Source organism: Myotis daubentonii, chromosome 10, assembly GCF_963259705.1.
Source record: "Myotis daubentonii chromosome 10, mMyoDau2.1, whole genome shotgun sequence".
Taxonomy (NCBI): Eukaryota; Metazoa; Chordata; class Mammalia; order Chiroptera; family Vespertilionidae; genus Myotis; species Myotis daubentonii.
Genome location: NC_081849.1, coordinates 50,394,880 through 50,421,952, shown reverse-complemented (window position 1 = coordinate 50,421,952; position 27,073 = coordinate 50,394,880). Strand labels below are relative to the sequence as shown.

The 27,073-nt window shown below is 41.4% G+C and overlaps 1 long non-coding RNA gene across 1 annotated transcript in view; it reads left to right on the top strand.

Annotated features, from left to right (window-relative positions):
• LOC132211494 (uncharacterized) overlaps window positions 1-27,073 on the top strand; it is a 160,265-nt gene that overhangs the window by 84,490 nt on the left and 48,702 nt on the right. Inside the window, exon 2 of the long non-coding RNA XR_009447458.1 lies at window positions 26,571-26,641. This is a non-coding gene — a long non-coding RNA (uncharacterized LOC132211494). The remainder of the gene's footprint in view (window positions 1-26,570; window positions 26,642-27,073) is intronic.

Sequence of the window (27,073 nt, the reverse complement as noted above, 5' to 3'; positions counted from 1 at the left end):
TTGGAAGATCACTGGCAGCATTTTGGTGTTTGCAACAGTTTCTTCCTGTTACCTCTGGGTAAATATAATATATATGTATACTGTATGTATTCGTCTAGTTTTCCTAACACCATTTATGGAAAAGACTGACCTTTCCTAATTATATATTCCTATGTCCTTTGTCATAGATTAATTGACCATATATAAGCATGAGTTAATATTTGGGCTTTCTAGTATGTTCCATTGAGCTATTTGTCTCTTTTTGTACTAGTACCATACTGTTTTGATTGCTATAGCTTAGTAGTATAGTTTTAAATCAGGAAGTGTCATACATTCAACGTTGTTGTTCTTTCTCAGGATTGGTTTGGTTATTCCAGGTCTTTTATGGTTCCATATAAATTTTAGGATTATTTGTTCTAGTTCTGTGAAAAAAGATATTTTGATAGGAATTGCATTAAATATGTACATTGCTTTGGAATATATGGACATTTTAATAATATTAATTTTTCCAATTCATGAGCACAATGTATCCTTCCATTTGTGTCATTGTCTGTTTCTTTCACCAATGTCTTATAGTTTCAGAGTACAGGTCTTTCACCTCCTTGGTTAAATTAATTCCTAGGTATCTTATTATTTTTGATGCAGTTATAAATGGATGGTTTCTTAATTTCTCTTTCTGCTATTTCATTGTTAGTGTACAGAAATTCCACAGATTTCTGTATATAAAATTTTTACCTGAAAATTTACTGATTTTATTTATTAATTCTAATAGTTTTTTGTTGGGGTCTTTAGTGTTTTCTCTTGATAGTATCATGCCATCTGCAAATAGTGACAGTTTTACATCTTCTTTTCCAATTTATATGCCTTTTATTTCTTTTTCTTGTCTGATTGCTATGGCTAAGAGTTCCAATACTGTGGTAAATAAAGGTGATGAGTGGGCATCCATTCTTGTTCCTGATCTTAAGGAGAAAACTTTCAGCTTTTCACCATTGAGTATGATATACATTTTTCTTAAGATCACATGGGACAGTCACTAAATTATTTTGGAGCCATAAAGAATGTAAAAGTATAGAGGTCACAAAAAGTATGATCTCAAATCACAATAGAATTAAAGTAGAAATCAATAACAGATAGCTATCTTGGAAATATTCTCAAATATTTGGAAATTAACACACTTTTTAATAGTACACGGGTTAAAGAATTCTCAAAAGAGAAATTTTAAAATATTTTGAATTAAATGAAAATGAAAATATGACATCAAATTATGTGGGAGGCAGCAAATGCAATGCTGAGGAGACAATTTCTAGCATTAAATGTCCATAGGAAAGACCTTAATTTAGCCATGTCTGCCTTTGTTAAATGAAAAAGTTTTATTTATAAAAATGATTATTTTTAATTTACTGAAAAATGTAGTGGTCTAGGACAGATGTTCCTGGGTTTACAGCAGATTTCACAAGTTCAACTTTTCATCAAGTATTAAAGTACATAATAAAAATTTCAAAATTTAGTCTATCTTTTGCCATAAGTGCAAATACAAAACATTTATATGCAAATAGCTACTTTGAAATGAGAACATAAGTTAGATAATAGCCATAATAATTTTTGATTTTACAATCCCTTTGCACTCTTAAAACTTATAATCCCAAAGAAATTGTATTTATATGAGTTATAATGATTAATATCTACCATATCTACACTAATAAAAGAGAAAAATGGTAATTGGTGTACGACGATACCCTTTTCATTGGCTAATCAGGGCTATATGCAAATTAACTGCCAACTAAGATTGGCAGTTAACTGCCAACAAGATGGAGGTTAATTTGCATATGTAGGCACAATGCAGGGAGGAGAAAGGGAAAGCAGGAAGAAGCCCCCTGCCACTGACAGTGATCGGAAACCCAGGGGGGAGCTAAGAGCTGGGGGGCAGGGCAAAGGCGGCCCTGGGGCCGCCTTTGCCCTGCCCCCCAGCCATGATTGGAGAATCAGGTGCCTTTTCTGCCCTGGCCAGTGATAGCAGGAAGTAGGGGTGGAGCCAGCGATGGGAGCTGGGCACGGTCGAAGCTGGCAGTCCCAGGAGCTAGGGGCCCCTTGCCTGGGCCTAAAGCGGAGCCCAGAATCGCGGGGCCACTGCAGCTGTGGGTCCCCGCTGCCTGGGCCGAACGCCTCAGCCAGAGGCATCCTGCAGGGGCAGGGGTGGAGCCCGCATGATCGCGGCACCCCCTGCTGCCACTGCAGGTCTCCACTGCCCGGGCCAGACGCCTAGGCCAGAGGCATCAGGCCTGGGCTGGGGGCAGAACCAGTGATGGGGGGAAATGAGGGTCCCCTGCCCAGGCCTGACGCCTCTGTCAGAGGCGTCAGGCCTGGGCAAGGGGCCAATCCTGCAATTGGAGGGTGATGGGGGTCAACGCCTGAGGGCTCCCAGTATGTGAGAGGGGGCAGGCTGGGCTGAGGGACACTCCCCCCCGCCCCACACCCAGTGCACGAATTTCGTGCACCGGGCCCCTAGTTAATAATAAATTTAAAAATAATTGTTTATTAATGTATTATTCAATAACAATTATAAACCCACAACATGTTAATGTAATAAACATATTTTAATGCCAAGTAACTCTATTTTCAAAACCAAAAACATTTAAAGAGAAGTGATGTTTTTAATTTTACAAATCTCTTTAATATCTTAATACAAAATAACTAGATTCTCATATGTTTCTGCATTCAATCTGTTGTTGTATATTGTGAAGTATAAAGAAAATCCAGCCTCATATAGATATGTAGTTGGAAAAGGGAGGAGTACTTTAATGGCTTTTTTTGGATAATTGTGATTATCCTTTGATACTACCCCAAAACTCAACAAGTGCCCGTTCCTTAAAGGAGACAGAGTGGGACCTGCCAGTGGAATCTGAAGCCCTGTCAATGAACTTCCCTGCTCTTTATGCCAAGCAGTTAAAATCAGTTTCTCTATCTTGCACTTCAGATGGATCTTTTCCTCGTGGCTGATTTTGTATTGGTCATTTGGAAAATGTCGCTTCACTGAGTTATACAGATTTTCTAAATGTTGACACATTTCATAATACAGTATCAACAAATCACATTCATTAATATCACACCAGTCTCATTAGAAAAGCCCATAAGTATTATACATATTGGGAAGCTGTCAGGCTCACAGTGGCAGATACAAATTTTCCAAAATTCTAACCTTTGCTTGATAGTTCCAATTTTATTGTTGGCAACAAATACTGTCAGTTGTCTTTCTTAAAGTGACAAGCTCACTTTGTTCATTTTTGACAAAATCTCTGCCAAATACCCAAATCTGAACAAGTTATTCTTTCAGCAAAAACAAAATGGCATTCTATGAAAATAAAACAAAGAACAGCTACTCTAGCTCTCCACTCAATCTGCACAGACACATACCATACTCAGCATGCAGCAACAGTGCTTTACATACACTCCCCATTTTGTCACACTGAAAAGAAGTATATTCAAGGGTTGAGATCTAATAAAGCAATTTTCACTCTGCCCTGGCCAGTGTGGCTCTGTTGGTTGTAATTTCGTCCCATGCACCAAAAGTTTGCAGGTTTTATTCCTGGCCAGGACACATACCCAGGTTGTAGGTTAAATTTGGGGTGCATGTGGGAGACAACCAATTGATGTTTCTCTCTTACATCAGTGTTTCTCCTTCTCTCTCTCTTTAAAAATAAATAAAAATTTAAAAAAATAATAATTTTCACTCCGTCAAAGACATTCTTAAATGACACCAGTCCTTTTCTTTTCTTTCTTTTTTTTTCTGTGAGTGTGTCGTGATAAAAAATACAACTATTAGTAGTTTGGTGTCACTGCCACATTTACCCACTATTGCTTTTGTATCAACAGCACAGTAAAAAAGTCAGACAATGTCTTCTTTTTTTATGAAAATAGTTTTGAAGCCATAGACCTCTTGAAGGGGACCCCTCAGACTTTGAAATTTGCTGTGTAGGGAGATATATGACAAAAATAAAGAGGCCTTTGTCATTCATGGTCAAATAACGCCGTGCCTGCTGCATCTGCCACCGTCCTAAGGATATTATAATCTTCTGAGGTAGCATCTATAGGCATGGTAGAATGAAAAGGCTAAATATGAAGTAACTGTAATACATGAACTTGGGAGATTCTAATTTTATTGGAGAGAAATTGTGAGTATAATATTTAAACAGCCTAGGATTCAGGTCACTATCCAGTATGGTGATTTTACAGGCGACTATTCTAGAAGGTGGCAGCAGGTAATGATAATGGTAACTATTGTGGATTGATGGAGATGGTGGGGCGAATAAACTGCTTCTCAGGGGAAATGTGGGGAAGATCAACTAGCAATGGAGCTGAGGCCAGCACAGGGCCTGCCATTCCTGAGCACACACAGAACCAGCAGTGAATGAAATGTTGGGCACAGCTTCACTTTGATGAAAAAGGAGGTGAGCACATCTGAGTTGACATGACAGTATTAAGATATGGCTCGCTCAGATATCTGTGGTTTTGGGTATCAGCTTGTTTTGCTCTTACAGTCATGTAGCTGCATCTGTAAGAAATGTAACCTCTGCTCAGGAAGTAGTGTGTTAAAGGCCAGTGAAAGACATCCATGCATTCGGGATGTCTGAGGAGTCCATTAGCACAGAAAGTGATACCCATCTATACCTAGAGCAAAGGCCTTTTCTTATTAACAAATGCAGTTGAGGGGATATTAACCAATCCCACAGCCTCCTGCAGTCAACTGCTTTAATCCTCCTCCTTAGTTTTATGGCGGGGAATTCTTCCGGGGACTGAAGTAAAAGCAGAAGTGGATGTAAACAAAATTAAAAAGTCAGGTTTTCAGGCTGTAACTGTAATAAGCTTTCAGCTGAAATGAAATGTAATTAGCAAGCACGATAATGCAGTTTGCTCCATTTAGCTCTTCAGTGGTTTATAAACAAATTCTGCCGGTTAACTTGTAAAACAGATGCATCTACTACACTCTGGCTAAGCACGTTAGAGAAGACAGCCTCTCGCAGGTGCAAGGAATACAACAGGATGATTCACTTATCCATTTACCAGTCGGGAATGTTGGCAACAAAGAACATGCACCATTTTAAAATGCTCCCCAGTAAAGAAGGTTAAGGAATATTTCCTCTGAGAGATCATGAAAGGAAGGTGGGGGAGCAGCACACCAAATCCTCAAAGTAAACATTTGTCTCTTCGTTCAGGTACAATAAATTAGGGAGTTAGCACATTGAAGGGCAGAACATAGTCACCATTATTTTGCAGGAAAAAAAATCAAGAAATATTAAGAGACTGAGGATTTTCCCCTTTGATACACCAGAATACCAGTTAGAAGATGTGGCTGTCCTAAAAGAAAAACTTGTTTGTCTTTGTTTTGCCAAGTCCCCTAAAAAATTAGGTCAAATTCTAACTCTTCTAACTCCTCCAACTTCCACCAACTCTCATTCTCACTTTCTTCTCTGAAATTACTAACCTTATGGCCCTTAACCTGTTTCCCCAGTGTTACTTGTGGGCATGTTCATCTCCCTAGCACAGTGGTGGGCAAACTCATTAGTCAACAGAGCCAAATATCAACAGTACAACGATTGAAATTTCTTTTGAGAGCCAAATTTTTTAAACTTAAACTATATATGTAGGTACATTGTTATTAACTTAATTAGGGTACTCCTAAGGCTTAGGAAGAGCCACACTCAAGGGTCCAAAGAGCTGCATGTGGCTCGCGAGCCGCAATTTGCCGACCACTGCCCTAACAGAGTGGCGCAGAAACCATTACTTATAGCTCTTGGTATTCTTACTAGCTAGCACCATGGTCTATGATAGAGAATTCAAATATACAGTGATGAAGAGATAAGAGAAGGGAGTATGTGTGTATCTGAAGGATTGAGTCATAGACATGGGAACTGATTTTTGACAGACTGGACTTCTTTACCAAAATTTCGCAACAAAACAGACATTATAAATGCAGACCATATCTCTTTGTCTCAGTGGATTCAGCCTTCATAATGGCTGTAAAACAGCAAGTACTAAATAATAATTATGCTGTATTTATGTGAAAGCCTTCAACTAAACACCCTTAGAAAAACACCCTTACAAGAGAAAATATGGCACCCTAGGATGTCAACCTAAAAAGAGTTCATCAGAAATAAATATTATTAAAATAATTTATATTAGCTCTGTCCTATGAAACATCTATATCAAAATATACAGCCTTAGACTTGTAACATCTAATGTTGGATGTGTCTTATCTTCTAACACTTGGTGCCTATCTTGAAGGTGGTCAGGTCCATCTCTGTTATAAGTCACTAATGTACAAATCTATAAATGCTAAGTCTACTTTCCCCAGCTAACAAAACAAGCACAAATACTTTTGACCAGGTCCTTATCCATTACATTTACTCAATGAATATGCATTGAGCATCAACTATGTGCTTGCTCCAGTTTTAGAAATTTAGAACATAGAAGTGAACCATACAAGAAAAAAGTACCTCTTGCCCTCATAGTGTTCCTATTCTATTGAGGAAGACAAACAATGAACAGACACTGGAAAAATAGGATGGGGTAAGAGAGGAATGGGAGGAGAGGGGCTAGGGTGGGGTGTTCAATTTTAGTAGGGGTGCTCAAGAGAGCAAGATAATGACAGTTACACCAACACTTGAAGGAGGAGGAAGTTAGCCATGAAAATTGCTTCCTCAATCTTCTAACAGTATTTTAAATTTTACATTTGGTTCAGGCATTGAGTCTATGCAGTTGGGCTCATTTAGCACATACATCTCACATTCTCAACTTATTTTATTCATTTATTTAACAAACTAGAGGCCCGGTGCATGAAATTCATGCACAGGTATGGTCTCTAGGCCTGGCCAGTGATCAGGGCCAATCAGGGTCTTCTGGCTGCTGGCTGGGGCCTTCCTTTGTTCTGCGCCACCTCCTGGTGGTCAGCTCATGTCATAGTGAGCAATCGAACTCCCAGTCTCCAGGTCAAACTCCCGAGGGGACACTTTTCATATTAGCCTTTTATATACAGAGATATTTATTGGTTACATAGGGTGTGTCACATACTGCCAGGCTTTACGGATATATTCACATAGTCCCTGTATCAAGGAGCTCAAAACCAAAAGGGTGAGATAGACAAGTGGGTAAATAACTTACAGTGCTACATGAGAGACCTAAGCAGAGACCATGAGGTCCAGAGAAACGGGAGATTAATTTCCCAAAAGAATTCAGGAAATCTTCACAGAGGAGACGATGGCATTTCAATTAGGTCTCTAAAAACACTTATAAAAATCCAAGGTGATAAAAATATTGGAAATTAACTAGTACCTTTATTCTAATAGGCATAGAAGGTATATAGGATTACCATTCATAATATTTCCTAGAAATTCTGAAATGTCTGGATTCTTACCATATTAACTATCAGTAACAACAGGGTAAATGTAAAATTTCTTTAACACTGAGCATCTTCATGTTCTGATCCTTGTCATGGATTCTTATTTCAACTCTCAGGCAGTTTTCTTTCAAAGATTGATAGACATATGAACAATTATTGTGCATTTTCAAGCAAAGCCATTAGACTGGATCTCACACAAAGGAACTTCACTTAATATTTTTCCTAACAGAGGATACATTGTCATATATGTATTCCATATTTATAATTTTAAAGTGCTTTCATGTTGTATTATTAGGCCATCTTTTTATCCCTTATGACTACTTTACACACAATATCTCCAATGTGTCTTTTAGCTCCAAGATAATAAAGTCTCTGCAAGATAGGTTTTTTCTCTACCTTCATAGCTAAGGTTTATGATGCACATTATAGATCCAGATTATAGCAACAGTTTTGCTTATTGTGGGCATCTAGACAGGTGCCTAAGAACAATCCATGTGTTCCTTTTCCCTTCAGCCTATGATTCTGTATTCTCTAAGACTCAGCTCAACTTAGCGGAACTAGGAATCTTTTTAGATTGTTCTTTAAATTTTACCTCTTTGCATCTGCTCTTTCCCAGTGACTGTCCCATCTCAGCTTTTTTGAGTCTACAGGGCCTATAATAGACCAATATTCCTCCAGCTCCATCAGGAGTTTGGGTGGAATTCAAGAGGATGACATCCGCTTAGGAATGCTTCATTGAATTTTTTTTCTGGCCTTTGGCCACAGGAGAAAGTGGGTCACTGGAAATAAGGGATCACTGTATTTTTTTTGTACTCATTAGGACCCTCATACTCCCAAGCCACCTCCTGGGATTTGTTTGTTCTCCTCTTTGTTCTCACCAGGCCCCAAGAACATGCTCCTGTCTCCCTACCATGATCCTGAACAGATGTATGAAACCACCCCATGGGATCGCAGCACTCATTCTAACTCCGTCCAGTAATCTTAGACCTGGTCTCAGTTCCCAGGTTTCCGGGATAAGACTGTGGTGGTACGGTAGCTGTAATGGATGTGGACAAGCTCTGCTACTACCTGGGCACTGTGTTATAATGTAGCCTACCCTGACCCTGACCAGACAGCAACTCTTTCCCCATGTTCTCTTAAGTTCTTATTAATTCCCTCCCTGCTGTCTTCCTTTCACCACCATCCGCCCACTACAACCCTCCCCTGTCCCTCCCCTCCCCTCCTAGTGTCTCTCAGTCCAGACAAGTTAAGGAGGAGCCTTGCCTTGCAAGCCTGCCTGTACTTGGCATTAGATGCCAACCCCACCAAGATCCCAGTCTTTTCTCATCGCCATGCTGCATTGTAAACATCAGCTAGAGCCATGAAGAGCAGCCACCCCAGAACCAACTCTAAAACAAGTCAAGTCTTAGTGTCCGTAGGTATCCATGAATATTCATTGAAAGTTTTGCTTTAGTAAAGTAATGTCTTCGGCAAAGGAGGGAGCAGAGCAGCAGTTTTTGTGCCAGGGTGTAGGGATCCCGAGAGCTCCTCCGCAGCAATTCAGAATGCATTCGTATCGGTGAAAGCGCTTCCTGTGCACATCACCAGGGACATTTTTAAACCCAACGGTGTATTCGTTTTTAGAAGAAGATCACAGTTGCTGCACATGGAAAACATTTTATTCGTACCGCCCCAACATGGGGGAAGTTAGTGTAAAGCACCCGGAAAACTGTTTCTGTAAACTGATGGCCCTATTTAGAAATGCTACCTTTTTGTGCTTAAAATAATTCTAAGTGGAAACCTTTTTTCATGGAACTGCAATGTCTTTTGCCAAGAACTGAAGCCATGTAAATTCTTTCCTAATGCAAAGAATTTTAGCATACTTATGATTATTAAAATGTCAAATTATTTGGCATTTTATGAGTTAGGGAGTGAATATTGGTTTTTCTTAATCTGAGATGGAAATTGAAAGAGAATTGTCTTTATAATGTGCAAAATTACTCTGTGACTGTGATCCACCAAATAATTACACAACTGTGCTATCCGGAGAAGTAGCCCCTACAATAGACTACTGTTTGAAATTCAAGGAGGCCTTCCTGGTAGGGACGAAAGTGGATTTGAAATTGGCATTTGTTTGCTTTACAAATTAATATTTTTAATTAAAAAATTTTCCTCTATGCAGTATTTCATCCTTTTTTTTTTTTCTAGAAAAGAATTTTTGTGGGGAAGGGATATTGGTAAGCCACCATATGCTGATGACTTTTGTGCAACATTAGCAGTCTCTGGGGCATAAAGTCTCTTTGGAGTAAAAAGGTGATTGTATCATAGGAGAGGAGGGCAGTTATCTAATGGCTGTCCAACACACTTCATTGTTTCCTCCAAACCAGCGTGAGTTGCAGAATAGCCCATCTTGGTCATAGACATTTCATTTTCATTTGTGTTATTTTGAGATAGATATTGGATAAGGTACATTAAATTTCTTCAGCTTGGGAATATATATTGGAAAAAATTTCCAAGTTTGTCAACATATTTCAGGGTGTGGTGCAGAAAGTCATGGTGGCAGGGTGCTGTGGTGGAGTGGCATGAGAAGGCCTCTCCCTTTCTCTCCCTCCCTCCCCTCACACTCTAGCAGCGCTCCTCAGCCTCTCACGTGCATACAGATCAGCTGGGGATGTGGATGAAGTGCAGATTCTGACTAAGTAGGTCTGGGATGGGTGTGACAGTCTGCATTCTAACAAGCTCCAGGTGAGGCCTCTGCTGCTGTTCTGGGGACCACACTTTGAGTAGTGAAGCCTAAGAGACTGAATTGTTTTACCCTAGTGTTAGGGTGAATTTTGCTCATTTCAGTTGTCTTCTCAAATTTGTCCAAAATTATTGGGGAAATAAGCATATATACAATTGGTGGTTGATTTTTTAATAACATGGGGTCAGTCTGACTGCACAAAACTCCTCTATCTACACCAGGAATTGTCCCTGCGGGGTAAAGAGCTGTTGTGATTCCATTGGATTTAAACCTGGGAGTCTGAAGTTTGCAAATCATTTAAGCGCAGGGGAATTACCTGGGAAGGAGCTGACATGACATCATGAACCATACTTACTTCTATTGTGAGAATTATTGGCAAAAGCAAAAGGAAATAGAAAATTCTTTGTAGGTTTTAATGATTTCCAAAGAGTAATAAACAAAAATAACTCAAAACATGCCATTTGGACAAATGAGGTTTGCTTTCTAAGAATGGGACTCAGGAGCCAGTTAAGCAGTGTGTAACCGAGAGAGAACAGCCCGCACATTCTGCTATCCCATGAAAAGCATAATTTACAGAGTCATGGTAATAATAACAATGATAACGATGCGAATTAATAAACACACCAGTGAAACCACCGTTCAAATACATGTTGGGTAATTTAATTAGCCTTGGCTGCACTTTCTCTGTCAATCCCAAACTTACGGGGATTGAATTGTTAAGTACATTTTTCACTCTGTGATTCTGAGAAGTTTATTTTTACCTGGCAAATTATTTTAAACGTGAGACAAAGCAGGGCTGCGGTGGTGAAATCACATAGGAAGTCTGCGTTCCTGCTTCCCCAGCCTGGGCTCTGGCTGCTCCGGGCCCCGTGCACAAAAAGCTGGTGTGAATTTCAGATCCTGGGTCTGCTCTAAATCACGGGAACCAGAGAAATTAGAAGTGACACCATTTACCCAGGGGCCTCTGCCGAGGAGTATTTTTTTTGGAACTTTTACATCAGTCTCAGAACTCACTGGCTTCATTAAGTCACGTGGGTCATTGTGTTAGGAAGGAAGGAAAGAACATGTTATTAGCTAGGGATTTTTTTCCTTTGCCCTTCACCACCCTCCTTACTCATTTCATTTCATGGCATAAGGTATTTTCCTCCCGAGCCAAAGTATCGATTATATCTGTTGTCTCAAGATTCTCTATGCGGCAACCTTTCTTAGTGAATGCTCTAAAGCAGTGGTTCTCAACCTTGGCTGCACATTAGAATCACCTGGGAATCTTTTTAAAATCCTGATTTCTGGGCCTCATCCTCCGGAAATTCTGTTTCTTTGTTACTAATGTTGTGGCCCCACCCCATAACAAAGAAACAGAACTTCCAGAGGATAAGGCCCAGAAATCAGGATTTTAAAAAGATTCCCAGGTGATTCTAATGTGCAGCCAAGGTTGAGAACCACTGCTCTAAAGAATTCTATTTCTTCGTGTGTCCATGATTTTGGAAGCAAACTCCATGCAACCAGTTTAGAGATGGTTCTATGGGTCATTATTAAACTTCCCTACCGATATAGTCCTTTTCTTCTCTTACCCACATCTTTTTTTTTCTTTCTTTCTTTCCCTTTAAAACTTACGTTTTCAGAGCAAGGGAGGAAATCAGGACAAATCACGTGTGTGTTTAGGAGGAGGGTTGTTGTTGAAACTGATATGTCTAGTCGATAACAAAAACTGTCCTAGCCTCGAGGGGAACACAAGCCCCCAGGGCTGGGAAGAACAAAGCCATCCTTAGAGACAGTGGGGAGGAGTGGGGGGGGGGGCGGGGGTCACGCTCAGCCTCTCATCCCTGTGGCACCAGCCGGAGCCCACAAACCATTTTTTCATCCTCTGGCCCTAGGACAGTGATGGCGAACCTATGACACGCATGTCAGAGGTGACATGCGAACTCATTTCTTTGGTTGATTTTTCTTTGTTAAATGGCATTTAAATATATAAAATAAATATCAAAAATATAAGTCTTTGTTTTACTATGGTTGCAAAGATCAAAAAATTTCTGTATGTGACACGGCACCAGAGTTAAGTTAGGGTTTCTCAAAATGCTGACACGCCGAGCTCAGAAGGTTCGCCATCACTGGCCTAGGAGATCAAGGGAGGTGCTGTTCGGAAAGATCCCTTCAGGACTGAGTTACATATTTCAGTCTTTTGTTTGTCCTAGTGGCTTGCCCCTGCCTTTTCCTGGATACTCAGCATAGTCTGAGTCCAAGGCAGTTTCTGGGCCCCATTCTCCCTCTTTTTGGGTTGGTTTGGGTGGAGGCCTTCCTTGCATATTCCCTGACCTGCTCCAAATGTCCCTCTTCCTGTGTGAATGTGGCTCTTTTGGGAGTAAAAAGAGATCTCTTTCTCTTTTCAATGAGGACCCAGTTCACCTCCAGGTCAAATGCACCTTTGACTATTGTTTTCAGAAAGGCCCCAGAGGGCTTGTGAAAACTTTGCCTACTCTCTGTATTTTGGACACTATGGGGGGCTGGGGGGGGGGGGGAGTTTTAGGCCGAGGGAAGTAATTATGAGTGAGAGATATTTTATTATTGCCAAAATTAATATGAATGTCTGAAAAATACACTTCACCTAAATATGTTGTGGTGAATGATATTATTTCTTAAATTGCCAGTAATAAAATGTCTATCTAAAAAATAATACAAGTCTGAGGAAAGGTTGGGGGCAGTGGAAATGTGTATGGGGTTTCTTTCTGGAGTGACTGATGAAAGTTATAAAAATTGATTGAGGTGATGGTTGCACAATTCTGTGAAAATACTAAAACATATTTAATGGTGTACTTTATAGGATCACCTAGCGAGCTTTTACAATTTACTCAAGTTCAAATGAAACAAAATGGGGGTGGGAAAGAACCCATCAGTATAAGGTAAATATCCTCCTCTTTTTTAAAAACTTGAGTTGAGTGTTCAACTTAAATGATTCTAAAATCCTAACAATGTAAAAAGTCTCAGTTGTCGCCTTCTATCCATCCACCTTGCCCCTGCCCCCACGCCATACAGAGGCAACAACTTTGATTGTTTTTTGTGTATCTTTCAAGTGCATTTTCCTATAAACCAGTGGTTCCCAAACAAGTGTGCGTCAGGGTCACCTGGAGGCCTTGCGAAAACACAGATAGCTGGGCCCCACCCCTAGGGCTTCTGACTCAGTAGGTGAGGGATGAGGCTGAGACGTATATTTCTAACAGGTTGTAAGGTGATGCTGATGCTTCTGGCCCAAAGAACCACTAGTACAAAACAAAGGACAAGGAGACACCACTGATGGGAATAAGAATGGAGGATAGGGGAACTAGTAAATTAAACAAGACCCTGCGGTTGGTAGGGAGGGTTTAGAGAAGCAATGGGCATAAGGCGGTTAAGGAAGATGTGTCTTCATTAGACAACCTAGTGAAGGAACGCAAGACTCAAGATATCGAGAGACTTGAGGCTGGAGAGAACATCCCATCATCTACTAGTATTCTGTGCTATCCGATATGGCAGCCACTAGCCCACTTGTGGTTATTGAGCATTTGAAATGTGGCCAATGTGACTCAGAAAACATCTTTTTAAATTTTATTTAGTTTTAATTAATTGAAATCGAAAACAAAAAGCTGGTACTTGATTTAGTGAATGGAAAATTTTTAAGTATGGAACAACTTGGTTTGTGAATCTATTGGAAGTGTAGCTATGAAGCTCTCACTGAAGCAAAGCAGTAGATGGTTGACAGAGATACAATGACAGCACGTCAACGGATTCTACCTGGGAAACAAGAGCATTACTTAATTTAATATGCAGGGTGGTAAGATGCAGGGTGGACTCATGGTAAAGAAGAATGGTGTAAGCATCTCAGTGTCATGCACATGGCATCTTTTTGTACAAGGCACTGTGCTCAGCTCTGCAGAAGTCCCAGGGTGGAGTGCCAAAAGTGCAATGTAGAAATATGAGATAAAAATGGAGAGGCAGGAAGGAGAGCGGTGAACCTCAATTTCCTGGTCCTCAGACCAGCGCCCAATAGTTGACGTGATTGTTACATTGTTAGAGCAAACTAAAAATCTAAGAACCCAGAGAGCCAGATAAAAGAAGTTACCATCCCACATAAGGACAGCAGTTTGAACCCTGTGGCTGATATTTTAATCCCTCAGTTCCCAGAGGTCAGTGCTTTATGTGCCGGGAATGGATCAATTACGCAAATATAATGGTAATGTGGAGCATGTGCTTGGAGCCATGTGTCAGTCCGTGTCACACTGGATGTCCCAGAGACCGCACGTGACATATGCCAGCACATCCGAAATGCTAACATTGACTTCCTCCTTACTGAACTTCATAGCCTTTCAAGGATAATTAACAATTTGGTGAAATTGAGTTTGGAAAGAGGGGAAACACAAAGACAAAATTTTATTTACTCTTTTCCTTCTCTCTCCCTAAGATCTGTTTCCCTCTGTGCTCCTTGCAGTTCAAGTTCATTCTGTAAACAATCGACTCTTATTTTACTCTTGAATTTGGGGGTAACGTTTTAATTTTAAGGCCTTCTGTGATTCCCCTATCTACGTTTGCATAGCCTGGACCATCTGCAGGAAAATGCAGCCTCGTGGATTGTGAGTGGGGCTCTGGAAAGAGCGTGGCCACACTTGGGCAGTGCAATGGAAAAACTGTGTTGGCCCAGAGAGGCCTCCATTTGGGGCTGCACATTCAGATATTTGGAGCCAAATCCTCATTCCATGTGACTCCAGGGGAGCTTTGGTCAGTGTGTAATTCAGTGTGGGTTGGGCAAAGAAAAGACAGAAGACGACGAAACTGCCAAGTTTGAGGCCTATTACGCAGTTGTGACCTGACCTAGAATACGGTGCCGAGTTGTGTGTGGGTAACTCAACCATAAAAAGGCAGCTGTGGTCTTATTAGTCGTGAACTTGAGATCATGTTAGTTGAAGACGAATTGCCCCTCAATGATGGATCTGGTATTTGGAGGAAATGCTGTTCTCTCTGCTTCTCCCGAATGGAGACACTAACCAGACCCTCCTCCCACACCCAGCACCTTATTTGTGGTGTGGCTCGTCCCAGGGCCTGCTGGGAGTGATGACCTTGGACTGACAGTCCCCCTTTCAGTAGCAAACTTATGTTTTTCATCTTAACTTGATATGCCAGAGGCACTGAATAACAACCTATATCCTTCCACACACCACATGTCTGTGCCAGGTTTAAGCTGATAAAAGCCGGAGGGAGTGTTTTCTGAGCGGTCTGACTGGGGCTGAAAATGGGGATATTCAATCAGAGACAGAAAGCCCCCCTTTTCTGCCCTTAGGCCCCCTTGAAGAAAATCATAGAGATGCTCTGTGAGCTTGGACTCAAAGTAGCTTAAAATTTCAAACCAAGGGAAATGTCCCTCCCCTTTCTTTGTGAGGTTTCTGCAGCAGAATGACCTGTTTGCTAGAGAGATTAGATTTGCCAGCTTCAGCATTGCATGGGAAGGTCTGACCTTGAGAATTACGGGGCTGTCGGGAAAATCAGCAGCGAAGAAAAGCCAGCTGAAGTTACCTGGCCACGCTCACATCTGTTAAGAACCCAGAAGAGGCAAGCAGGGACAAAGGAGAGCCCAGCCTACCAGTTTCTGACTTCTCCAGAGTCACAGAAAAATCAATATCTGAGAGCAGACGTGAAGGACTCTCCCTAAACATGGCATCCTTTTATTTCTGTTTCAGAAGAGAAAGAGGTAGAGAGTGGGTTGCCTTCCTACACTCCTTCCTAACCGACACATGGGTGCTAGGTTTTCTTCTGATCCTTCTCCCTACCCTTCAGCCATTCCGGTCTTTGTAGGGGAGATTGGAGAGTAAACCAGCAGGACTGAGGTTCCTTTTGTCCTGAGAATGCAGGGTATTTCCAGATGTGGAATCAAAGGTTATATCAGGTATTTGATGAGACTGAAAGCCTTGGGAATACTATCTTCTGCTGAGATAGCATTTGATTGCTTACAGAGCAGTGGCCCCTGTTACTCCATTTGTTTCTCACGAAAGCCTGATGAAGTGGGTTGGCCTGGTGCTGTTATTTCCCAATTCTGCAGATGAAGAAACGGAGCGCCCAGCTGGTTCTGTAACTAGCTAGAAACCCTGGAAGTACGTGGCAGAGCAGGCGTGGTCTGGAGATCTTGTCATTCCACCCAGTCACCTGCCAAAGTCTTATCTCAGGCTGCAAAATAACAAGAGATGATGAGTGACTCATGGCATCCTCTGGTGTCATGCATTCATCTGTGACCCCTGCTTCCCCTGGGGTCCCCTCAACTGGGGTAATAATAACATCTTCCTCTGGCTACCTAAAGCCTCACCCCCAGCAATCCATCAAAATCCTTTCTAGCGGGATCTTCTTGGCAGACCGTATTGGACTGAAGTTGACTTCACTTTCCATGTGATAGAAGCCAAACTGCTAATTAAGAAGTTGACCAAGAGGTCTCTTCTTCCGCACCTGTCTCCTTTCCTTGCAGGTACACACTGTCAGGTGATGCTTTTCACTACCAGCTATTAAATAACCTTTCTCTCTTTAGTCTCTGCATGTGATCTAAACCTAGAAATAACCATCCATTACCTGGGTGGATAAGTGTACATCTGTACATACCTTTACTTTTTTGGCTAGATTAGGGAGGCTTGGGGGATCCTTAGGAAACAGTCTGTTTTAAACATAGAAAACTTCCATAATCACAGATATGCAAGGGGCTTGTACTGGTGGTTTTCTCTGCCTCCACATACCCAAATGGCTCTCCCCCCCTCACCTCCTTCTTGTCTTCACTCCAGTGACCCCTTTCACCCCAACACCAGCCTATTTAGAAATCTCAACCCACCCACCCCTACCCTATATCGATCCCACTTACCTTGCTATACCCTTTCTTTTTCCATAGCATGTATCACCTTCTAAAATACATCTTCTAAAAATAAGTAAAATATAATTTATTTATTTCGTGTGTCTGTAATTTATTGTCTGTCTCTTGCCAGAATCAAGTTCTAAGAGGGAGGGAAGTTGGGGTTTTTTTGCTCCTTGTTTACCCAGACGGGTAAAGCAGTGCCTGGCACATAGTAAGTGCTCAAAAAGTTTTTATTGAAACAAATTTCCTTCCTCTGTACATCTTATCTCCCTTCTTCAGCTTTCAAGATTGTTCACATGAGCCCTAACTGGTTTGGCTCAGTGGATAGAGTGTCGGCCTGCAGACTGAAGAGTCCCAAGTTAGATTCTGGTCAAGGGCATGTACCCTGGTTGCGGGCACATCCCCAGTAGGGGGTGTGCAGAAGGCAGCTGATTGATGTTTCTCTCTCATCCATGTTTCTAACTTTCTAGTCCTCTCACTTCCTCTCTGTAAAAAATCAATAAAATATATTTTTTAAAAAAGATTGTTCACATGAAAGCCTTCATTAGTCACTAGTTTCTTTACACCAAATATTCATATGAGTATTATCTATCATGCCTATGAATGACAGTGCCGTTGGGGCTGAATGGGTCATTTATGAGGGGTATCAAATGGCCGGAATGTATTTCAGTTCTGCAGATATAGGCGTTTCTCATTCAGCCACATTTGCTTAGGCCTTGGAAAAACTGCTGTGGGGCCCCAAATCACATGATAGCAAGAATTATTCTTTCCAGAGCATAAAAAACTAGGTGCCAGTTTTCATATCTTGATAAACTATGATGTGCTTTACCTCCTCCATCCTTCATGACCCTTCTCCCTCTTCTCTACTTTCTTTCACAATAATTGCCAGCACATGTGTGTTAACAAGGATTGCCAGTGTAGGTCAGTGGATATTAGTGGTAAACATACGAAAAAGCAAGCTATCCGACGTTTGTTACCATAAAGACAGAATGCTATGGATGGAGGCATGTGGACGATGGAGACACACAGACCATTTGGGCCATTGTCTCTATTCCTTGTAAACTTTTTTCCTACTAAATGAAACTAGTAGGAACTTGGTTGTGTCTGACTGGCAGCAGTGATATCCCAACTCCAATAACCAGAGAAATGGACAGTGGCCCAGATATTCACACTGGGGTTTACTTGGTTGTATCGACAACTGACAAAGACGCAGTGGCATTGACTGTCAACATTAACTCTTTTGTTCTTGACTTAATGTACTCATCACTCTCATTTTTTAAAATGTATCTTTATTGTTAAAAGTATTACAGATGTCCCCTTTTCCTCTCCATTGACTCCTTCCACCCCATACCCACTGCCCCTTACCCAGGCCTTCCCCACACTATTGTCTGTGTCCATGGGTTATGCATATGCATATAAATTCTTTGGTTAACCTCGCCCCGCCCACCTACCCACCTACCCCAGCCTTCCCTCTGAGATTCATAAGTCTGTTCTTTGTCTCTGGATCTATTTTGTTCATCAATTGATTTTGTTCATTAGATCCTACATATGGTTGAAATTATGTGATACTTGTCTTTCTCTGACTGGCTTATTTCTCCAGGTCCCTCCATGCTGTCTCAAAGGGTAAGAAATCTTTCGATCTGGAAATTGGGTTACTGGATTGTCTTTACTACGTGATTAGTGCCATGGGTGAATTGTGTTCCCCCTGAAAGCTTTTGTCACAGTACCTGTGCTCCTCACTCCATACTAACTTCTTCCCCTGCCTTCTATGTTTCCATTAATGGCTCCTTTGTGGGACAGTATCAATATCTGGTACCTTCTTCCACTCGCTCTCCTATCCTTTCCCGTCACCAGCTACCCATCCCATCGAGTGTTAACAGCTCATTTATGCCTTTTTGCTAGAAAATTCTTGATCACAAACCCATGAGTGTACAAGACACAAGAATTTTTACCAATAATTAGGGGGGAGGTTGGAGCATCTGCACTTCTCCTAAGGGTCTCAGGTCAAGAAATAATACATGCATTTCAGCTCCTTGGAAAGCTTAACTCAAGCCTGTTTCCCTTTTCTCACTAATCCCTCATAATGCCCCAGTTTCATAATGTGATTTAGTGAAATTAAACCTGAACAGCCCCAAATTATATAATTAATTACATTTGGCTTCAATTACATTGACTAATTGATCCAAGCCTGCTCCAGGCTACCTGCAGCCTGAGGTGGAATGAGGCAGGTGGTGAGGGCTCATTAGCTTAGTAGTTCATGTGTGCTGCTAATTTGATTTTTAAAATTGTTATAAATCTCAGATGGATCATACCATAAGTCAGGTGCATCTCTCTTGTTCTGAACACTCCATGTTCCATAGGTTTTTGTGATCCCTCATCAAGAAGCCCTCATCATCTCTCACCTGGACCATAGCCCCTACAGTCAGGTCCCTCCTACTCTAAGCATTCCACCAAAGTCCCATTCGTTTTCCTGACACAGAACACCAATCAGTGGGGATCCTGACCTGGGACTGAGGAGAGGGAGCAGTTGTGGGTGCAGGAGGAAGGATTGTGTGCCCCCTGAGCACAACCTCCAAAAGTTGCATCTTTTCAACAATGTATAAGGAAGTATGTGGATGAGATGACTATTGAGAACTTAACGACTCTGAGGATATGACACTGAAGCCAAGTTCCTCAGAGTGTCCTCCCAGGAGCAGCAGCACCTGGTAGTTTTCTGGGAACACAGAATTGCGGGCCTCATCCAAGTCTATTGAATCAGAGTCTGAATTTTAACAGGATTCTTGGGTGATCTGTAAGCATTTAAATTTTTTTTGAGAGTCCTTGTTCTAAAAGAAGTTTTATGAAAGCAAGGGTTCGTCTGTCCATGTGTGATTCTCGTGTTAGTGGTCAGACTGTGAGAGCCAGAGAAAGCAATGAAAAAGAGTAATGTCCATTATATGCACTTACTCTCCACGTCACCATCCATTTACAACCCCTCTTCCAGGTTTGCTCCCTGATGCAAAAACTTGGCTATACTTCTATAATCACCCCTTTTTTTCACAAACTCTGTGTATCCCCCCAAATCTTTAATCTGACATTCTATATTATGCCCCAGCCTATCTTTCTCACTGTATTACCTCCTCAGTTTTTAGTGTATACTTTAGCCCATAGGTACATTCCTTGGACAATATGGACAAACACCATGTATTTCTCCTTATTTGATACTAGAGGCCCGGTGCACAAAAATTTGTGCACTCAAGGGGGGGGTCCCTCAGCCCGGCCTATGCCCTCTTGCAGTCTGGGACCCCTCAGAGGATGTCCACCTGCTGGCATAGGCCCGCTCCCTGGGGGATCGGGCCCAAGCTGGCAGTCAGACATCCCTCTGGCAGCCCGGCAGTCCTCGGGGGGATGTCCACTTACCAGCAGGGAGCAGACCTAAGCTCCATTCGGTCATCCTTAGTGCTGCTGAGGAGGCGGGAGAGGCTCCTGCCACCACCGCTGTGTTGGCAGCCATCAGCCTAGCTTGTGGCTGAGCAGAGCTCCCCCTGTGGGAACACACTGACCACCAGAGGACAGCTCCTGCATTGAGCATCTGCCCCCTGGTGGTCAGTGTGTGTCATAGTGACCAGCCATTCCCAGTCGTTCTGATGTTAGGATCAGTTTGCATATTACCCTTTTATTATATAGTATAGAGGCTTGGTGCATGGGTGGGGGCTGGCTGGTTTGCTCTGAAGGGTGTCCCGGATCAGGGTGGGGGTGCCTGGCCAGCCTGGGTGAGGGGATGATGGCTGTTTGCAGTCTGGTCACACCCCCTTCAGGGTGGGGGTCTCCCCACTGGGATGCCTGGCCAGTCTGGGTGAGGGGCTGAGGGCCGTTTTCAGGCTGGTCAAGCCCCCCGGTGACAGAAGCTCCCAGTCTCTCCTTTTTTCCATTTTTTTTAATTCTGGGATTTATTTACCTTCTATAATTGAAACTTTGTTGCCTTGAGTGGAGCTCAGAGCCAGCCAGGGAGGGCAGGAAGATTGGCTTCCTCCATCGCCAGGGGCAACCCAAGCCTCCTGCTTGCTCCAGCTCTGTGGCCACGGCCTGCTGAAAGCAGGTATCTGGGGTTTATTTATCTTCTATAATTGAAACTTTGTTGCCTTGAGTGGAGCTCAGAGCCAGCCACAGCAGGCGGAAAGCTTGGCTTCCTCCATCACTGGAGCAACCAAGCCTCCTGCTTGCTCCAGCTCTGCGGCTGCTGGCCGCCATGTTGGTTGGGTTAATTTGCATATAGTCACTCTGATTGGCTGGTGGGCGTGGCTTAAGGCATAGCAAAGGCATGGTCAATTTGCATGTTTGTCTTTTATTAGTGTAGATACTGGTGTAACCTTCTCACACTCTCTCCTAATTGTGATATCCCTTTCTATAAAGCCTTCTTAAAAATTCCCCAATCAAAAATGGTCTCTCTCTGAACCTTTATGAAATTGTACACATCTCTTAAACTGGTCATTTTGTCTTTATTATAAGTATTGTCTCTTCACTAGACTGGACCATCACAGTGCCCAATACATAATATAGTAGGGGACTAATAATATAATCAGATGACTGATTGACTAAATGAATGAATCTGTGAAGTCAGGGTCTCACCAGGTTATTCCTTAGGAACTATGATTCTATTTGCTTTCTAATTCCCAAGCTGTTAATATTCAGCTTCTCACATATCACTCTCAGGTAGTGATTAGACTCTACCAAGGACACTTGCTTAAATAAAAAGCACAAGATAATGTCAGTCTTTTTCAGCCTATATGAAGTCCAGTCTGATGGTGGCTCCAATGGCTACAGGCTTTCCTAGGCAGGAGCAATCTTAGTGTGATTTGTATATCAAGAGTCCTTCTAGCCCTAGCCATTTTGTCTCAGTGGTTAGAGAGTTGGCCCAAGGACTGAAGAGACCTGGGTTTGATTCCAGTCAAGGGAACATACTTTGGTTGCAGGCTCCATCCCTTGCCCTGATCAGGGCTCATGAGCAAGGCAACCAATCAATGTGTTTCTCTCACATCGATGTCTCTCCCCTTCCTCTGTCTCTCTGCCTCCCTTCCATTCTCTCTAAAAATATATCATTGGGTGAGGATTAAAAAGAACAAAAAGAGTCCTTCTAGCTCACCCAGATACTATAGGCCAATCATCTTTCAGGACGTAACTTTACTCAAATAATACTTAATTCAGAAAAGATCTCAAAGGAGTGTTAATGGGAAGAGGACAAGATGTTTCTAGCCAGAGCCAGAGCATGACCACTTCCAGAACCTCTCATTTGGACTTTAAAAATAACATTTCCAGACATGAACCTCAGGAACAGACCTATTTTATAAAATCACATCATGTTAATTTCACCTTCCCTGATATGGGCATGATATGTCATAGTCCATATTATACCATTTGAATTCTGACCCAACTCCTAGCTTCTCATTTAAGAATTATTAGTATTTGTTTCCTTTGCTTAAGCAAAACTTCAAAGGCTATGTAGCTATTAAGAAACTATTTATAATGTGAATGTTAATATCATAAATAGTTAAATCAAATTTTATGTGGAGAGCTCAAGAGTTTATACATTTAAATTAAAGGTGCTTGATAAAAATGTAGCTTAAGGGTTTTTATATTGTGGTAACTTGTACATAATATAAAATTTACCATTTTAATCATCTTTAACTGTACAGTTCAGTGGCATTAAGTATACTCACATTGCCGTGTAATCAATACCACCATCCATGTATATTTTTTATCTTTCCCAACTGGAACTCTGTACCCCTTAAACACTAATGTCCTATTCCCCTTTTCTCCACCCTCTGCAAAACACCATTCTACTTTCTGTCTCTATGAATATGATTACTCCAGGTACCTCATAAAAGTGGAATCCTACAATATTCATTCTTTTATGACTGGCTTATTTCACTTAGCACAATGTCTTTAAGGTTCATCCATGTTATAGTGTGTATCAACATGCCCTTGCTTTTCAAGGCTGGATAATGTTTCATTGTATGTGTATGCCACATTTTGTTTATCCATTCACCCAATGAAGGACACCTGGGTTACTTCTACCTTTGGTCTCCTGTACATGATTCTGCTATGAACATGGGTGTACAAGTGGTTATTAGGTTTCTAAGACAAACTAACATTTTGAACAAGGAGTCAATGTGCTTTCAGGAGAAACACAAGCTATAGGGTTTATAGTCCATTGATTCAATGTCAAAACTTACATTGATGCTGAACACTGATCATCCTCTATAATAAAGAGCTAATATGCTAATTAGACTGGACAGCAGAAAGACCTTCCAGAATGGCCAGTGGTCAGGGCCGCTGGCCCACGGGGTCACGAGGCAGCAGGGGCTGTGAGGGCCGAGCCCCTTGCATGAATTTTGTGCATTGGGCCTCTAGTGTACAGATAATTCTAATGATCAGTTCTCCAGGCTATATGGCAAATATTACCCATTAATGTGAAAAGGAAACCTAAGCAATATAAGTGGGATTGCATGGATTTCACTTGAGCACTAAAGATAGTAAAAATGATCGCTTCTAGCAAAGATTGGCATTTAATTTAAAGATAGATTTCTAATCAAATCATCACACTTAACTCTACATGATTTAGAGTTACCAAAGCTGAACAGATCTTAATTTAAAATCGCTTTTCTCAGTTTTCCTTTTGACTTCCTTAAGATTCTTCACAGTAGCACTACCTTGGACTGAGGGAAATTTTCTTTGACCACATTCTATATCATGTTTATCCACCTTATGCCACTAGATTTGTTCAAAAAGTGGATGTGGTATTAATGGGATGCAGTCCTATTGACAATAGTAACAGCATGGATTGCTAACCACATGATAAGCTCAAGATGCATATTTGAATTGGCTGTATTTATGTTCCAGATGCAAGATGATTATCTGACAACAGAGGCAACATGATTTAATACATAAGGCCCAGGGGCAGGAATTAGGAAATCTGGGTTTTATTCCTGGCTTCATCACTTAGGTCATGTATACATGAATGGAATATTTTGTAATTGCATTTTTCTTGTTGACTCCAAACTGTTTCCTGCCCTGCTCCTGCCACCAAAAGTGTTTTACTTTGTTTAGTTGTAAGACCATTGCTTCTCTTCCTTTTCCTTCTACTTCTTTTCTCTTTCCTTGCCCTCCCTATTTCTTATTAAATTGTATGAACTTTGTGTTATATAAGTAATACATAAATGCATTTTATTATTTTTGTAAAAGTTATAGATAATGTTGATTCTCTCTTAATGTTCTTTTTTTGAAACCCAGGCACCTCTCCATTTCCTGCTTCTAATTTTGTTCCTTTTCCCTTCTGTTTTTATTTTATTCACTAGAAGCCTGATGCACAAAATTCATGCAAGGGCCTTGGCCCCAGCCCCTGCCACTGCCCCTGAGACCAGGGCCGCTGCAGCAACCCCCATCCACTGAGGCTTTGTCTGGAGCGAAGGACATCCGGAAGGACGTCCAGTCTAATTAGCATATTACGCTGTTATTATTATAGATTTTCTGATTGCAGAGACTCGTCCCATTTCTACAACAGCTTGAGTTCCACATACCACCATAAAATACTCTTCTAAAACACACCATGGCACACTTCCTGTTTCCAGTCCAGCATGGAAGAAGTTTGGAAGTTGTCACTCTATCCTAACAACAAGTCAAAAGTGAGACAAACTGAAAAATTAACAACTTTTCTTAGATCCATCAGAGAAACGAGGTCATAGGGCAAATCACTGCCCCCACATTGGAGAGACAAACAAGCAAACACAGAAAATCCCAACTTGAGCAGAATTCCACAAGTAGCAACCTCTATTGGAACCAGGGACGGGTAGGGGAACCTGTAATTGATGAATTGATGGAGGTTCTGTGTCAATAACTCTTGAGATTTAAATTTCAGGGGGCCCAGGCATAGGGGATCCCCCATACTTTGTGAGTTTTACCCCAGAAGCTCTACCAGCACCTTACAAGAAAAAAAAATCCCCTCATGTTTCCAACAGGAGGAGAGGAAAAGGAACTTTGTCTTTTTTTGCCATGTACTGTTTTTTTTTTTTTTTAAATCTTTATTGTTGAAAGTATTACATATGTCCTCCTTTTCCCCCCATTGACCCCTTCTAGCCTGCCTGGGGCCATCCCCCTCCCCAGTACCCCACCCCAGGCCGTCACCAGCCTATTGTCTGTGTCCATGGGCTATGCATATATACTTTGGTTGAGCACTTCCTACCCACCACCCTCCCCCACCTTCCCTCTGAGATTCCACAGTCTGAAAAGAAACCATTTTGAAATATAGCCAGAGATTCTATTCTTCTTAACAAGGTTGGCCCACAGAAGCAACTATTTAACCAGAGCCTAGCCTGCTAGGGTTTTATCCGAGACTAATATACCTGGGGGCAGGAAGTACCAGACTCCTGCTGGATCTAGCCTTTCATGAGGAGTTAAGGGAGACACTCAACTCCAGCCCCTCTAGCCTTCCACGTGAAGAAGAGAAATAGCAAATCCCAGGGTGGGGCTGGAGAACCGAGAAGCATGTATAGAGTTTACAGTCCAAAGGCACAGGCTCCCTAGAGACTGAGACCTAATCCCTTCCCTCCCCTTACACATACCATCACTAAAGGCTTATTTACAGCAGTTCTTTTTGCCCAGTATAACATATCTGGCTATTAAAAAAAATACAAGACATACAAAAATGCAAAAAAATGGAGTTTAAAGAGACAGAGGAAGCACATCAAAAGCAGGTTCACATAGTCCAGCCAGTGTGGCTCAATGGTTGAGCATTGACCTATGAACCAGGAGGTCACGGTTTGATTCCCGGTCATATACCCAGGCTGCAAGCTCCATACCCAGTGTGGGGCATGCAGGTGGCAGCCGATCACTGACTCTCATCATTGATGTTTCAATCTCTCTTTCCCTCTCCCTTCCTCTCTGAAAACAATAAAAATATATTTAAAAAACAAAACAAAACAGGCTCATAGATGGCGGGAATGTTGGAATTATCAGACCAGGAATTTAAAACAACTATGATTAATGGGTAAAGTAGACAGCGTGCAAGAACAGATGGACAATGTAAGCAAGAAGTGGGAATCCTAAGAACCAAAAAGAAATGAATTCATCTAACAGATAACAGTTTATTCAAAATAATAATATCAACTATGCATTTGATTATTGTGATTATATATATACTCATGTATGCTGATGTATAAATAAAATGAAAGACAAAAATGATGCAAGGGATGAGAGGGAGAAATTAGGATTATTTTGTTATTATAAGGTATTCACAGCACCCATGAATAGAGTGCTATGTGGAAGTGAACTTGTATTAGATGTAAATGTATACTGAAAACCCTAGGGCAACCAATAAAAAAGTAAAAAAGAAGTACAACTGATATACTAAGAAAGGAGAGAAAATGGAATCATATAAAATGTTCAATTAAAACCACAAAAGGTAGAAAAAGTGTGGAAGACAAAATAATAAAGGAAAAGAGCAAGTAATCGAACACAATAACAATTATGGTAGATATTAATCAAACTACAACAGTAATCACTTCGGGTTTTTTGTTTGTTTTTTGTTAATCCTTACCCAAGGATATTTTCCCATTGATTTTTAATTTTTATTTTATTTTTATTTTTAGAGAGAGTGAAAGGGAGAGGGAGAGACAGAGGGAAGCGTTGATGTGCCAGTGCCTGGGAACCTGCAACCAAGGTACGTGTTCTTGACCAGAATGGAACCCGGGACCCTTCAGTACACTCTATTCACTGAGCCAAAGGGGCTAGAGCAGTAATCACTTTGAATATCAATGTTCTAAATGCTCCAATCAAAACACAAAAGTTGTCAAAACAGATTTTAAAAAAAAACAAGAGTAGCAAGTGAACAAAAGCCTTGTTAAAAATCTACATTTACTTTGTGAGGCCATTTCAAGGAAGATTTTCTTTATGGTAGAGATGCGATATAGCAGAGTGGCCTAGAGCTCAGGTATTGGAATCAGGAGTTTGAATTGCGGCTCAGCCGGTGACCCTGAGCAGGTTACAAAGCCTCTCTAAGCTGACTTTAGTACCTGTCTCAGAGAACATTTCTGAGGATTAAGTGAAATAATCCATGTAAGGCATTTAGTACAATATTTGACACACACAAAAT